Source organism: Rhinopithecus roxellana, chromosome 12, assembly GCF_007565055.1.
Source record: "Rhinopithecus roxellana isolate Shanxi Qingling chromosome 12, ASM756505v1, whole genome shotgun sequence".
In the NCBI taxonomy this organism is placed as follows: domain Eukaryota; kingdom Metazoa; phylum Chordata; class Mammalia; order Primates; family Cercopithecidae; genus Rhinopithecus; species Rhinopithecus roxellana.
In genome coordinates this window covers 17,234,703-17,246,927 of record NC_044560.1, presented here as the reverse complement: position 1 = coordinate 17,246,927, position 12,225 = coordinate 17,234,703, and the positions used below count along the sequence as shown (strand labels likewise).

The 12,225-nt window shown below is 45.0% G+C and overlaps 2 non-coding genes across 2 annotated transcripts; both read left to right on the top strand.

The window, feature by feature from the left end:
- The first annotated feature begins 1,251 nt into the window (after positions 1-1,251).
- On the top strand, positions 1,252-1,313 carry LOC115892529. The gene has a single exon (XR_004052402.1). It is a non-coding gene; the product is annotated as a U7 small nuclear RNA (small nuclear RNA).
- A 1,351-nt stretch (positions 1,314-2,664) lies between these two features.
- Positions 2,665-2,767, top strand: LOC115892500. The gene has a single exon (XR_004052378.1). It is a non-coding gene; the product is annotated as a U6 spliceosomal RNA (small nuclear RNA).
- The last annotated feature ends 9,458 nt before the right edge of the window (positions 2,768-12,225 follow it).

Sequence of the window (12,225 nt, the reverse complement as noted above, 5' to 3'; positions counted from 1 at the left end):
ACGTGTAGCCTTGCCTCCGCAAGGGTCAGGACAACCAGCCTGAGCCACTGCGGCTCCCCTCTTCTTTTTGACATATCCCAGAATCCTCCAATAGGTAGCCCTCTGAATCTAGGCAGCGTTACTGTGACCATTGACGTTAAGACATTTCGATGCCTGTCTTTCCTATTCTGGGGGGCAGGAACCAGATCTTAATAATCTGTCTCCACTTTCTCACATAGAGCCTGGCATTGAGATCCATCTGTCTCCAAATTGTACAGCTTCCCCAGGGTTTAGCATAAACAAACATGTTGACATATACATGCAAATATTTTGAAAGGTTTTGAGGAGACCCTATAGAGACAGATGGAAAAGAAATGTAATACATGTTCTTCCAAAGTTCTAGGTCCATATTCTAAAGGAAGATGTAGGGAGTTTTCAGAGAATCAGTACATTTTGGAGCTGGGAGGGTTCAACCCCTTCATCTTACTAAGGACATCATGGGGCTCAGAGGGGCTAACTGATTGCCGAAGTTAAACAGGGTGGAGCTGCGGTGGATGCAGGACTGGCTGTTCACCTGCATCTCTCCGCTCTTGCAAGGGTGACAGGGATTATGGGAAAATCAAAAGAGTTGTAACTCTTTTGATGAAACATCACTGATTAGAATTTCCAAGGCATCCTGTGTATCAGGAAAGCCTCACCTTGCATTTGCCCCTGATCTCAGCTTTCGCCTCAGGGAACCACCAGTGATCTCAGTTGGAGAATGCTGGCTTATGTAAGATCTGGCCTCATTGAGATGAGTCATAGACCCAAGAGTGGTAAGTGGAGGTCACAGTTGACTAGACCCGTATATGTTTATGCCTGTTTTTACTCATCTGTGTTATATCTGTGCGCAAGACCTAAGGCCACAAAGAGATATAATAAGACCTTCTTGTAAAGCACCTGGTTTTTGTGCAGACTTGGTATTTCTGTATAAAAAGTTCTATTCCCTTTGATATCCTGCCAGCAAGCCATCCTCCCATATACCCATCCGTCTATCCACCTATCCATCCCTCCATCCCACCATCCTTCTATCCATCTATCCATTCATCCATCCATCCATCCATCCATCCATCCTTCCCTCCCTCCATCCCTTTAGGTACCCAGCAAACACCTATGGAGTGCCTATTTTGGTCCAGTAACTATGCTAAGCACAATTTTGATCTGTTATCTTACTAAAACCTCATACTCTCCCTGAAACATGGGTGGTTTTATCCCCACAGAAATGAATAAAACAAGTGTTACAGTTCTTTTAGAATTTGTGTGGCAGGCTTTTCAGTTTTTGCCAGAAAGCCCCTTAAAAAAGAAGAAAAAAAAAGAAATGAATAAAATAAATAAGGACCCAAGCTGACTGAATAAGACGTAGTGGCTGCCTCTCAGGTCCTTGGTACAGAAGGAAGGGGGACCCAGCTATTTGCTTGCCAGTTTCCCCTATCTTATGTCATTGAGTCCTCACAACCACCCCACAGAATAGAACATTTCATGCCCATTTTACAGATAGGGAAATCGAGACTCAGAAGGTTTCAGAGATTTATAAAGATAAAAGAGTTACTAAGCGGCATAATAATATTCAAAGCCAGATCTGCCTTAGTAAGCATGGGTCCCTTTCCTTCTCTCCTCCCTCTCTGCCATGTGGCTGTACCCTCGCCCAAGCCCCTCTCTCTAGGCACAGTCTTCTAAGCGCTGGGACAGGACTCTCTTGGGGGAATGGCCCAAGAGGCCTCCAGTGGAACATGAGGGCTTCCGCATTGCTGTTTCTGGCTTCCTCTTTGAGGCCTCTGTGCTCCCCATGCATGTTGAAGCCCCAGCAACAATGACTCTTCCCTGGGCTCAGGCCGCTGTGCTCAGCTAGGGAGGGTACTCCTGAGGATGGATGGCAGCCATGAACACAGTGTTCCAGAGACCCTCAGAAGCCAGAGTGGTCATTGTCACTGGAGCTAGAAGGTGCTCTTAGATGTCACCTGGATCCTGACAGCTCTGTAAGGGGAGGGACAGAGGTGGCCACTCAACATTTGCTGATCACTTACTACAAGGGGACCTTTACATCATTTACTCCTCCCAAATACCTATGGGTAGAACTGCCTCTTCCCTCTGCCTGAGATGGGTCTTGATGGGAGTATAACTACAGCATCCTTGATATAGCCACATGGCTCATTCCCTTGCTTCCTTCAAGGCTTTGCTCAAATGTCCCTTTCTTGGTGAGGCCTACTTGACTACCTCACTTAAAAATGGAGGCTTGGGGCCTGGCGCAGTGGCTGACACCTTTAATCCCAGCACTTTGGGAGGCAGAGGTGGGTGGATCACCTGAAGTCAGGAGTTTGAGGCCAGCCTGGCCAACATGACAAAACCCTGTCTTTACTAAAAATAAAAAAATTAGCCGAGGGTGGTGTCAGGCACCTGTGATCCCATCTACTCGGCAGGCTGAGGAGGCTGAGGAAGGAGAATCACTTGAACCTGGGAGGTGGAGATTGTAGTGAGCTGAGATTGTGCCACTGTACTCCGGCTTGGGCAACAGAGCAAGACTCCGTCTCAAAAAAAAAAAAAAAAAAAAAAGAAGGCTTGGGTAGGAAGTGTGCAGGGTTTCATGGCCCTGCAGCTTCATTAGACTCAGTATCCTCCTGAAAAAAAAATTAAAAATATAACAACAGTGCTTGCTTCATCAGCTCATAACTAAAACTGGAACAATACAGAGATACAGGTATGGCCCCTGAACAAGGATGACACAGAAATTCAAGAAGCATTCCATATAATTAAAATAAATTTTAAAACATGAAAACCAAATCCCCACCCCCAAAATACAGAAGCTTTGAGAGTAAAGTGATTCCCAAGGTCACACAATGAATGGCTGGCCTAGCTGGGTGCATCCAGCTCCAAAACTCATTCTGCCACACTGCCTTCCCCTGCGGACACCTTTCATGATACAGAATGTGAAGGTCCCTATCTTCCATCTTCCGGACAAGAAAGATGACCATCAAGCAGGTGAAATGACTTACATCCAAGGTCACACAGCAATAATCAGGATGCAGAGATCTTTATTTTACCTCTACTGTGCAAGATGCTTCTCATACATTTTTGTCTGAATGCATGTTATTTTCCTTCTTTTTGTTTTCTTTCTCTTTCTTTTTTTTTTTTTTTTTTTTTGAGATGGATTTTTGCTCTTATTGCCCAGGCTGGAGTACAGTGGAGCAACCTCGGCTCACTGCAACCTCCACCACTCGGGTTCAAGTGATTTTCCTGCCTCAGCCTCCCGAGTAACTGGGATTACAAGCATGTACCACCATGCCCAGCTAATTTTGTATTTTTAGTAGAGATGAGATTTCTCCATGTTGGTCAGGCTGGTCTCAAACCCCTGACCTCAGGTCATCTGCCTGCCTCGGCCTCCCAAAGTGCTGGATTCCAGGTGTGAGCCACCGTGCCCAGCCAACATGTTATTTTCTTTTATCACCATTTTCCATTCTCATCCTCCACAATACTTCTAGTGCAGGCGATATATATCCTTGATGTTGTAGGTATGCTTGTAAAATGTATAGTGTTATTCTGTGTGTGTATTCCTTTTACATTTACATAAAAGTTAGAGTTCACATAATTTGACCTTATTCTGTGTCTCATTCCCTCCCCCACCAGCATTATTTTTGCAATGGAATCATGTTGGAGTGTGTACATCTAGTTCAATGATGTCAATGTCTGCGGGGTCCTCCATTGTGTACATCCACTACATTCTACCCATTCCCCTGGTGATGGACACTCAGGGTGCCTTCTGTTCCATTTACTTTTCTTTCTTTTTCTGGGCAGGGCATGGTGGGGGATAGAGTCTCACTCTGGCCCCAAGCCTGGAGTGCAGTGACGTGATCATGGCTCACTGGTCAACCTCTGCCTCCCAGATTCAAGCTATTCTCCTGTCTCAGGCTCCTGAGTAGCTGAGATTACAGATGCCCGCCACTGTACTGGGCTAATTTATGGATTTTTTAGAAGAGACAGGGTTTCAGCCGGGCGCGGTGGCTCAAGCCTGTAATCCCAGCACTTTGGGAGGCTGAGGCGGGCGGATCACGAGGTCAGGAGATCGAGACCATCCTGGCTAACATGGTGAAACCCCGTCTCTACTAAAAAATACAAAAAACTAGCCAGGGCGAGGTGGCAGGCGCCTGTAGTCCCAGCTACTCGGGAGGCTGAGGCAGGAGAACGGCATAAACCCGGGAGGTGGAGCTTGCAGTGAGCTGAGATCCAGCCACTGCACTCCAGCCTGGGGGATAGAGCAAGACTCCGTCTCAAAAAAAAAAAAAAAAGAAGAGACAGGGTTTCACCATGTTGGTCAGGCTGGCCTTGAACTCCTGACCTCAAGTGATCTGCCCGCCTCAGCCTCCCAAAGTGCTGGGATTACAGGTGTGAGCCACCATACCCAGCCCCATTCCCTTTTTATAACCAATGCTGTGAGATTCTTCCAGGTGTTCCCTATGGACCAATATAAGAATTTCTCTAGAATGTGTACCTGGGAGTGACATTCCTAGATCGTAGGCTACACTTATTTAATTTGGCAAAGAATTGCCAAATTGCTTCTGGAAAGACTGTACCAGTCTACACTCCCACCCCTAGTTACACAAATTGTGTCTATTTCTGTGCATTTCTACCCACACTTGGCACTGTCCAACTTTAAAGTTGCAGGTAGGTGTAAAATAAAAATCTTGTTTTGGTTTGGATTTCTCTAACATTACTTTTTTTTTTTTTTTTTTTTTTAGGCAGGTTCTTACTCTGTTCTTACTCTGGAGTGCAGTGGTGCAATCTTGGTTCACCACAACCTCTGTCTCCTGAATTAGGCCGAAGTGCAGTGGCATGAACATGACTTACTGTAGCCTTGAACTCCGGTGCGCAAGTGATCCTCCTGCCCCAGCTACCCCAGTAGCTGGGACTGCAGGCATGCCACCACACCTGGCTGACTTTAAATTATTTATTTATTTTGAAGGAGTTTCACTCTGTTGCCAAGGCTGGAGTGCAGTGGTGCAATCTTGGTTCACCACAACCTCTGTCTCCTGAATTCAAGCAATTCTCCTGCCTCAGCCTCCCCAGTAGCTGGGATTACAGGCACGTGCCATCATACCCAGTTAATTTTTGTATTTTTAGTAGAGACAGGGATTTCACCATGTTGTCCGGCTGGTCTCGAACTCCTGACCTCAAGTGATCTGCCCGCCTCAGCCTCCCAAAGTGCTGGGATTATAGATGTGAGCCACTGCACTTGGCCAATTCTTTCTTTGTTTGCCAGGCTGATCGCAAACTCCTGAGCTTAAGCAATCCTCCCTCCATGGCCTTCCAAATTGGTGGCATTACAAGGGTAAGTCACTGAGCCCAGCAATCTCACATTACTAATGGGTTTGTAGTCACGTACTCATTAGACATTTGAGTTTAAATTCAGACAATTCTGACTCCAAAGTCCATACAGTGTCACAGAATGATCAGTAAAGTGATTTCTGGGGCTACATTGCCAGGGTTTAATTTCTGTCTCTGCCACTTCCCAGTCTGTGATTTTTAGGCAGACTTAACCTCTCTCGGCCATTTTCTTCATCTGTAAAATGGGAATAATAATACTGACAACATAATAGGATGGTTTTGAGGATTTAGAATTGGTGGTTAGAACAGTGCTTTCCATGAAATGAACTTAGTAAATATTATCTCCTGGCTGGGCACGGTGGCTCATGCATGTAATCCCAGCACACTGGGAAGCCAAAGTGGGAGGATCGCTTAAGCCCAGGAGTTTGAGACCAGCCTGGGCAACATAGGGAGACTCTGTCTCCACAAAAAAGTACCAAAACTAGCTGGGCGTGATGGCACACACCTGTAGTCCCAGCTACTTGGGAGGCTGAGGCGAGAGAATTGCTTGAGCCTAGGAGGTGGAGGCTGCAGTGAGCTGTGATCACACCACTGCATTCCAGCTTGGGCAACAGAGTAAGACTCTGTCTCAAAAAAAAAGTGTTATGTCCTGTCCTGACAGAGTGTGTCTTTCTCCACACATAACCTCCCTTTTCTTTCTTTCCTTCTTTCTTTCTTTCTTTTTTCTTTCTTTCTCTTTCTTTCTTTCTTTCTTTCTTTCTTTCTTTCTTTCTTTCTTTCTTTCTTTCTTTCTTTCTTTCTTTCTTTCTTTCTTTCTTTCTTTCTTTCTTTCTTTTTCCTTCCTTCCTTCCTTCCTCCCTCTCTCCCTCCCTCCCTTTCTTCTTCTTTTTTTTTTTGACAGAGTCTCACTCTGTCGCCAGGCTGGAGTGTAGTGGTGTGATCTCGGCTCACTGCAACTTCTGCTTCCTGGGTTCAAACGATTCTCCTGCGTCAGCCTCCTGAGTAGCTGGGACTACAGGCACGTGCCACCACGCCCAGAAAATTTTTGTATTTTTAGTAGAGACAGAACTTCACCATGTTGACCAGGATGGTCTCGATCTCTTGACCTCATGATCTGCCTGCCTTGGCCTCCCAAAGTGCTGGGATTACAGGTGTGAGCCACTGCGCCTGGCCCATAACCTCCCTTTTCACTCCAGCCCATAATCCCATCCCCTTGCCCCTTTTCACCAAGTTCATGTTGCGTAACTCTGTATTTTCCTTAGAAACCTGAAACCATAGCAGAGAGGAACACAGTGGGACTAATCAGGCTTTCCTTGTATTTGACTTCCCAGACCATGCTAAAACACACTGAGAGTTTTTTAAGAAGCCAGAATTGCTACACGCATGAGTCAGGGAATTCTGGCCTTTGGAATGAAAAGGATGAGTTAGTTCCCCAAAAAGGAGGATGGGGCTTCAAAGAACAACATCAACAGAGTGAAAATGCAACCCACGGAATGAAAGAAAATGTTTGCAAAATCATATATCTAATACAAGATTGACACCTAGAATATATAACTCCACAACGAAAACCAAACAACTTAATGTAAAAATGGGCCAAGTACTTGAATATACATTTCTCCAAAGAAGACCTACAAATGACCAGTGAACACTTGAAAAGATGCTCAATACGACCAATCTATAGAGAAAAGCAAATCAAAATCACTATGAGATAAAAACACAAAACAAGTGTTAGCAATGATGTTTAAAAATTGGAAACTGTGGGCCGGGCACAATGGCTCACGCCTGTAATCCCAGCACTTTGGGAGGCTGAGGCGGGCAGATTACGAGGTCAGGAGATCGAGACCATCCTGGCTAACACAGTGAAAACCCCGTCTCTACTAAAAATGAAAAACATTAGCTGGGCATGGTGGCGGGCACCTGTAGTCCCAGCTACTCAGGAGGCTGAGGCAGGAGAATCGCTTGAATCTGGCAGATGGAGGCTGCCGTGAGCCGAGATCGCGCCACTGCACTCCAGCCTGGGTGACACAGCGAGACTCTTTCTCAAAAAACAAAAAACAAAACAAAACAAAAAATTGGAAACTGTGCATCCTCACTTTGCTAGTGAGAATGTACAATGGTTAACTGCTGTAGAAAATAATGTCAGTTCCTCAAAAAATTAAACCTAGAATCATTATATGGGCTGGGTGTGGTGGCTTATGCCTGTAATCCTAACACTTTGGGAGGCTGAAGCAGGAGTATTACTTGAGCCCAGAACTTCGAAACCAGCTTGGGCAACATAAGGAGGCCCTATCTCTGTTTAAAGAAGAAAAGCTGGGTGTTGTGGTGCACATCTGTAGTCCCAGCTACTCAGGAGGCCAAGGCAGATGCACTGTTTGAGCCCGGGAGGTCTAGGCTGCAGTGAGCCATGATTACGCTACTGCACTTCAGCCTGAGCAACAGAGTGAGACCCTATCTCAAAAAAAAAAAAAGAAAAGAATCATCATTTAATCTAGTAATTCCTTTTTTTTTTTTTTTTTGACAAGAGTCTCACTCTGTCACCCAAGCTGGAGTACAGAGGCACCATCATGGTTCACGGCAGCCTCAAAGTTCTGGGCTCAGGGGATTCTCCCACCTCAGCCTCCCCAGTAGCTGGGATTACAGGTGTGTACTGCCACACCCAGTTAATTTGATCTAGTGATTCACTTCTGAGTACAAACCTCAAAGTATTGAAAACAGGGACTCAAGCAGATAGATATTCGTAGTAACATTATTCACAATACCCAAAAGGTGGGAGTGACGCAAATGTCCACTGAGGAATGAATGGGTAAACAAAATATGACATTGACATGCAATTAAACATTATTCAGGCCACGAGTGGTGGCTCATGACTGTAATCCCAGCACTTTGGGAGGCCAAGGCAGGAGGATCGTTTGAGACTAGGAGTCTGAGATCAGCCTGGGCAAAATAGCAAGACCTCATCTCTACTTTAAAAAAAAAAAAAAATTCGCTGGGTACAGTGGCATGCACCTGTAGTCCCAGTTACTCAAGGAGGCTGAGGCAGGAGGATCACTTGAGCTCAGGAGATCCAGGCTGCAGTGAGCTGTGATTGTGCCACTGTACTCCAGCCTGGGTGACAGAGCAAGACCCTGTGTCAAAAAAAAAAAAAAATTGGCGGGGAGCTGTGGCTCATGCCTGTAATTCCAGCATTTTGGAAGGCCAAGGTAGGCGGATCAGCTGAGGTCAGGAGTTTGAGACCAGCCTGGCCAACACGGAGATACCCCATCTCTACTAAAAATACAAAAAAATTAACTGGGCATGCTGATGTGTGACTGTAATCTCAGCTACTCGGGAGGCTGAGGCAAGAGAATTGTTTGAATCCAGGAGGCAGAGGTTGCAATAAGCCAAGATCACGCCACTGCATTTCAGCCTGGGCAACAGAGCACGACTCTAACAAACAAAAAAACAAAACAACAACAACAAAGATTAATTCGTTTTAAAAAGGAAAGAAATTCTGACATATGCTACAAAGATGGAAGAACTTTGAAGACATTATGTTAAATCATATAAGCCAGATACAGAAGGACAAATATTGCATGATTCCACTTACATACAGTACCCAGAGTAATCAAATTTGTAGAGACAAAAAGTAGAGCGGTGATTGCCATGGAGAGAAGGGGGAAATGGAGAGTTAGTGTTTAATGGGTACAGAGTTCAAATTTGGAAAGGTCAAAGTTCTGGAGATGTATGGCGGTGATGGTTGCACAACAATATGAATATTTCTTAATGTGCTGAGCTGTATACTTAATGGTTAAAATGGTACATTATAGGTTACTTCAATTAAAAAAAAAACTTACAAAAAGAGAAGAGGGGATTGAAACTGCCTGTGCAAAATAATGACTGAGACAGTGAGAGAGATCTAACCTCACCAGCTCCATCTTGCTTCTAATCTTTAAGCTGTCCTTGTTCCTTCCTGGGCATAGGCTGAACTAACTTTGGCAGGAACTTAGTTTATAGTTTAAAACAAAGACAATACCAGCCCTTTCCCAAAACAAACCTCCTTCTTGCCTGGAGACTAGACTGCCTTTGTAGGACTAACAAATTAGCCACAAGATTAGAAATTATGGTTTAGGAGTCATGCGACTGTAGGCTACAAGATTCTGACCTTCCCTAAACTGTTCCTGAGATCAGTGCTTAAGATATTTTGCAGACCCTGCACTTGGTGGATCAGCTGGCACCACCCACATCTATAAACTGGCTCATCTGATCTGTGGCCTCCACCCAGGAACTGACTCAGAGCAAGAGGACAGCTTCACCTTCCCATGATTTCATCTCTGACCTCACCAATCAGCACTCTCAGTAAACCGGCCTTCCCCAACTCACTAAATTATCCTTAAAAACTCTCGTCCCCAAATGATAGGGGAGACTGATATGAGTAATAATAAAACTCTGGTCTCCCGCACACCCGGCTCTGTGTGAATTATTCTTTCTCCATTGGAATTCCCCTGTCTTGAGAAATAGGATCTGTGTAGGCAGCAGGCAAGGTGAACCCGCTGGGCTGTTACAGGATGAGAAGAAGCAGGCTGAGCTGGGGGAGATTCAGGCTCCCAAAGGAACCTTTCTCACAGTGGGTTCTCATGTTCAAGGTGATGTTTCCTGCCATTGAGGCATCAAACTCTGCTTGAATTACTAAGTGTGAAAGAGCTTAGTCAATACAATTCTATATATGTGACATCCTTTCATTCCACAAAAGATCCACCATATGCTGTGGGGACAAGTCAAAAAAAGACAAGGTCCCTGCACTCACACTCTAGCAAGTGGCAGATGTGTTAAATATGCAAGAGGGTTGTATTTGCTGTTTCATGCTCACCGGGCTTGTGAGAGTCCATCGTGAGCAACTCTTCCCAACTCTGTGTTCAGAGATGTCATGTTGGTAACCTGAAATCAGCCATGGTGGTAGTATTTACACCATAGAAATTAGCAAAAACTACAAATCAGGGCTATTATAGTTTGAATCTCAGGCCTGACACTTGCTGGCTATGTGATCCTGGGCATTTGCCTCAGTTTCTTTATATGTAAAATGGGTATAATAAATGTCATTTCCCTTCTCTTCACTCTTCTAAGATGTGGATAATTTAACACCTGGGATGGGTCACTGTTCTTGAATCACAGAGAGCCTGCCTCTCCTTAGGTAACTGCTGATGCCCCTCTCCTATCGGCCCAGTTGGCACAAATGTTGCCCCAGGCTACGGGTTGGCCGGAGAGGGCAGCAATCCAGAAGTAACTTCACATACATTCGTGTATTCTGTGGGCACTGGGGAGAGAGAGGAGGACTAGAAAGGAAAGAGAAGACGGCAGCTCTCCATAGTCCATTTGTTTACACTTGGTTTTATGTGTGGCCTGTTAATGGCTCCTAACATTAGGGATGTTTCACAACAAATGACCTTTAACTAGAGCAGCAGCCAAAATAAGTTCAGGAGGGCAAGAGGGGCAATGGGGAAGACCATGGACCTTGGAGTTAGAGCTGGATTTGTCTCCTAGTTCTGACGTCACTAGTTGTTTGGCCTTAGGTAACTGATTGTCTATCTCTGAACCTCAGTTTCCCCAGTTGTAAAAATGAAGATAATGGCAACTACTGCACGGATACGTTAGGAGGCTCTGGGGAGGTAATGGACTCAAACTCCTGGCCTCAAGTGATCCTCCTGCCTCAGCCTCCTGGGTAGCTGGGATTTACAGGCACAAGCCACCGCCCAGCTTGGGAAGGTAATGGAGAGGAAATCATTTTATAATCTGTCAAGGATTATTATACATACCATTGAACATGAGCAATTAACTGCAGCAAGAATGCGTGTTGCCTAATATCTGTTGTCTCTCTCTTCCTAAGTAGAAGAACCCCTGTTTTTAATCTAGGTGCTAGCAATGCACCTAGCCAAAAGATTACATTCCTTATAGCTAGGTGTAGCCCTGTGACTAAGTTATGGTCAATGAGATGTAAATTGTAGGGGAGAAAAAAGAACTTCCTCTTTACCCTTCATAGTTCTTAGCTAGGACACATCCTGGTAACAGAAGACAAGAAAAACAAACAGAAATCTATTAACATGTATACCTCATGTTTGCAAGAGAGATACCCAGGGGTTGAGTAAGTCTCAAAGAGGTGGCTTTGAATTCAGGCTTATGGAGAATTTTCAACAAAGAACAGTAAAGTTGTGGAAAAGTGACAAGGCAAAGGAAAAGGACTTTTTTTGTGTGAGATGGAGTTTCGCTCTTGTTGCCCAGGCTGGAGTGCAGTGGGGTGATCTTGGTTCACTGCAACCTATGCCTCCTGAGTTCAAGTGATTCTCCTACCTCAGCTTCCTGAGTAGCTGGGATTACAGGCACCCGCCACCAAGCCTGGCTAATTTTTTGTATTTTTAGTAGAGACGAGGTTTTGCCATGTTGGCCAGGCTGCTCTGGAACTCCTGATCTCAGGTGATCCACCTATCTCGGCCTCCCAAAGTACTGGGATTACAGGTGTGAGCCACTGTGCCTGGCCAGAAAAGGAGTTTTGAGTTTCCTGGGGCAGCAAATTTGGGGAAGGCAAATAAATAGTAGGTAAAGGCTAGTTAGTAAAGTTTGTCACATAGATTCCTTTAGTGTCTTCTTCTGGCAAATGAGGGTCTAAAGTTGTCTTCAGAGATCAACCTCTGGTTCTCGTGTTTGGGAGGGGAGGAAGGACACCTTTGCCTTTGTAAACTTATGTCCTGCTTTTAGGCTAATGGGAGAGGGTAGAGCCCTTTTGTTGTATCTGTTTCTTCTCAACTGCCTTCAGCTCAAAATAGTCCTTATGCAAAAGAGGCATATTTGGAGGTGAGGAGGTAGAATATTCTGGTCTCCTAAAAGTGAAAGAGTTGATAGTTCATTTGAAAATAGTGCTTC